This window comes from Lactuca saligna, chromosome 7 (genome assembly GCF_052625555.1).
Source record: "Lactuca saligna cultivar CGN05327 chromosome 7, ASM5262555v1, whole genome shotgun sequence".
Classification (NCBI taxonomy): domain Eukaryota; kingdom Viridiplantae; phylum Streptophyta; class Magnoliopsida; order Asterales; family Asteraceae; genus Lactuca; species Lactuca saligna.
This window is the reverse complement of record NC_136423.1, coordinates 75,363,766-75,368,101: the sequence shown is the minus strand read 5'-3', so window position 1 is coordinate 75,368,101 and position 4,336 is coordinate 75,363,766.

Genomic DNA, 4,336 nt, shown 5'->3' with positions numbered 1-4,336 from the left:
TTCTTTGGATATAGGATCAATTGCATGTGCAATGATATTCACTTGTTTTGATTTTTCCAAATGCCTAGGGCATTGAGAGGGAAAAAGGACAAGAACTTGGTATGACTAAAGTTGTTAAACAACTGTCAATGATTGTTTGAGGCTCACTAAAGATTGGTTGCTTGTGGACAATTGGAAGTATATTATTAATTTAGACGGACCATATTAACATAATTCTGAGTGGAGGTGACACTTGTTCAGAATTGACAGTCATATGGGGACATGGAAATGTTTCCATAGTAGGAATTTATGATTAGAATCTACATGTGAGTTAGGAACCTTAATGAAAAAACAAAGTGTTCAAGAATTGTATCTTGAATTTGAGACTTCGTTACCATGAAATTGTTTTAAGTAACAAAGTTTCAATGAAACATTTTGTAATATCATCGGCAAAGTCACTGTGACTTTGAAGCTTCGACATCACAAAAGGATATTTCATGAAAGGTTGAATTCTAACACATTTAGTAGTAACGTGGATTTGAAATTGTTAAATGAGCATCTATGGAATAGTGTCCAATCAATCTGTTCACAAAGGAGGGACCATAAAGAGACATAGTAAACATGTTTATAACATGGCATGACTGATGTTTAATTCAAGTATTTAGTTGATTACTCAAAACATTATACAATTAATAAAGTCTAACTAATATGGTGATTAAATAATAAGTGTTTTATTTATATTAAATAGTTTAGAGACCATAGTTAATTAGGTTATTATTATGTTTGACTTTGCATGTTTTACTTCTCGAATAATAGAATTATTCCAACATCCAAAGTCGATCACAATTTTGGACGTAAGTAGCGAATTAAGACTATCATGAATTGAATTGTAGATTGTCTATGGGGATTAGGTAAAGCAATGATTTTACTAGAATGTTCATGAGTACTTTTGAAATGATGATTTTAAGTATTGGAGAAACCCATGCTCAGAAAATTACTTCATAGATTTTATCAAGAGTAATTTCGAGATGATAATATCTTATGTTCTTGAAATAGAGATATATGAGCTGTTGTTTACGAGTCAGTTATGCATTCATAATAAGTAAACGCATCAATAACTTGATGTTATAAAATGTATTGTTATGTGTGATTTGATGAGTAAATAGTGCAAGCATATAAGTCAAAGTTTATCCGTTCGTTTTTCCTTAACGGGAAAAGAGATATTTGTGGACCCCTCGATAATTTGATGATGACATCTAAAGCACTTTTCCAAGCCTGGACTGAATTGATGTGTCCAATTAGTAGTCTGATTTCAGTAATCATAAATCAGAAATCAGAAAACAAATCTTGAACAGAGAGAATAAATATAATCCATGTCTGATGTCCATACGATATCTTGTAGAACGGAGGAATATTTGATCACTTATCTTAGGACATGTCACCGACTAGGTCAAAGTTTGACAATGGATTTTGGTAGCTACAATTTGCTAGCCAATTCAGTAGTTATATTGGCAATTATAGTTATTAGACTTATCTAAGTAGGAGACTGTTGGATTAGGTGTTTAATCCCATAACTATAACTGGTATAAACTTGAATTGATGGTAGCACAGTCCTTTTGGGTTGCCTTCAAACCTAGAAATTGAATATGATAGCGTTTAGAAAGAGAATGATGAATTTATTATTTAGTTAATAAGTTGAAATAAATGATTTATTAATGTATTATGAAAATAATATATTAATTACAAGTCATATTATTTAATTAATATTTAATTAGAAATTAATTTGGAATTAATATTGGGGTTAAAGGAATTAATTAAAAGTGCATGGACTAAAGGTGACAATGTTCAATAACAAAATCTAGAGTTTCTCTAGGGTTTCCTTGGGCTCTAAGGGTGAATTGGATGTGTTAGGGAGGAAGTTAAGGGATTAGGGTTATCTTGGAGATACTTGCCATATCTAATACCTTCCTAGCACCTACATAAACCCTCCTTAGGGTTCAATGCCTTCTTTCTAAGTGCCTTGGATGAAATATTGGCTCCTTCCCCCTCTCTCTATAAAGTTCCTTACTTGCTAGGGTTTATTTGTGAGCCATTAGAGGCGCGACACTTGTGGCGCTTGCTACGAAAGTTTTTCAAGCTTGTATTAAGATTGTTATTACTACATAACAATCAAAGCTATGTTTACTAACCCTAGAAGTTAATTTTGAAAACAATATAAGCTTCCTAGGGTTTCCCAATTGATGTTCAAATACTTGTATGTTCAATTAGAGAAAATATATATTAGAACAATTAGGGTTGCATGCACACATAGGATTGTTTGTTATGCTCAAAACCCATCAGATCAGTCAGCTCTGGAAATGTAATCCTTATTTGTTGATTTTAATAAGGTTGGCGAGGTATATTTAGATCCAAGTGGGGGAGAACTATTTGGATTTTCGGGGATATAATCAGGTGCGGAACTAGGAGGAGTTCCACATCCTAGTCGAGTGGGAAGCCAGACCAAGTGGATGTTTGGAAAGATTGGATCCAGGTTGAGGGTTGTGTTAGAGCCTCTTTTCATGTTCTTGTCTGATGAAGGCTTTGGGGTTCGAAGCATGACCCAAACACCTGATTGGGTTATGGCCGGATGTAGGTTCAACTCATGATGATTATGGTTGGCTTTGTAGTTAGACAATAAGACCATAGGTAAGGTCCATGGTAGTTATGGAAGTGTTGTAAGACTACGATGCACCCCTAGCATTCAAAAGGTTGAAGGGAAGTTATGGGATTGTTGTAAGGCTAATGGGTAGCCTGAGAAAAAATATAGATGATAGGCTTTTAGGGAAGTGTTGTAAGTCTGCGAAGGGATTGTAGCATTCACCAGAATGAGGTAGACCATTGTGGGAGTAGTCGTTGGATTGAGGAAAGATCAGTGCATGCCTAGGTCAAGGCAGATAGTATTTTCGGAGGATTAATCTTTGTGTGGTATGAGGATCAAGGTTGAGAGAGGACTTATTAGTTGTTTTTTGAAATGGTTATGTCAGTGTGGAGGTCAGGTAAAGTTTTGGGGTTTCATACTTAAAGTAGTGAAGTGCTAGTTTTCTTTATTATAAATGCTTATGGATCGATAATTCGGTCCCCATAAGGGCATATGGGTCTTTCTATGATTATGGTTTTGATGGTAGCATTGGAAGGTCGTCGTGTGCATGCATCAACCTTTTCGTTAAATTGGGGTTTAAGAGGAATTAGCCGGATTGTCTGGTTTCTAGGAAGGTGGTAAAGAATGATTTTGAGGGCAAAATCTAATTTAAGTGGGTGAGAGTTGTAATACCTTGTTTCGATTTGTGTCATAATTTGGGGTCGTGACCCGAAGATCAAGTATCATAAGGCTTTAGTCTTTGGGAAATAGATATTTAGACCAAATCGTATGTGGGTAATATAGATTATGTGATCCAAGAGTTCAGTTTGCACTTTGGATCCTGAGTGTATAATGGTAAAAGTGATGGTTCGGGCTTTTCATGGATTAAGGATTTTAGTTCGAAGTGTTTTAAGTCAGAATTACTTAGATATGGTTGTAAAGCTCCTCCTTACCTTTTCGTGGAAATAAAGATCATTGAAAATGGAGTTGGGACGCAAAAGTTATGGCTAGCAGAAGATTGATCGGTAAAGAGCATGCCATTTACGATGGGCATACATGGCTGGAGTGATCGCGAAGGCTCCTTCACGAACGTTGGGCATATCAGATGTATGTTGGGCGATCGCAACTTAGTCCCAAACCATAATTTAGGGTCTTGGACCCCATTTAAAGTGCTTAACTCATTCTCAAACCCTCTTATCTTCAGCCTCCATCCCATTTAAGCCTAAGTTCGAAACCGTAGGCTCTCTTATGCAAATTTCAAGACCAAGAGTGTTCTCTTGGTGGACTTTGGATAAGAAGAGATATTATTAGACACATTGCTCGACTTGGAGCTTGTGGATCCAAGCTCTAAACATCTTCATCAACTTCTAAGAGGTATAAAGTTTCTAACTTGATGACTCTATGTGTCAGATCTAGTTTAGGGCTCGTTTTGGGTTTATTATGTTCCCTTGAGTCATCCTTGTGAGTATGACCTACTCCAAGAGCTTATAATGTTAGATCTTAGCATTTCTAAGGTTGGTGGTGCATAAAAATGTCATCTTGATGGGTTTTGATGAATAATGCTTAAGTTGGTGTTCGTAATATGGGTTTAGATGGATAAAAATGGGTTTTGGGTCCCGTTAAGATATGCACAGGAATAAAGTTGGCAACTTTATGGTTTAAGACCTTATTTAGAGGTTAGATATGAGTTTGGACATTTTGTTCCTAAGCATTAAGTTCTTAATGAAAGTTTTGGTCGCC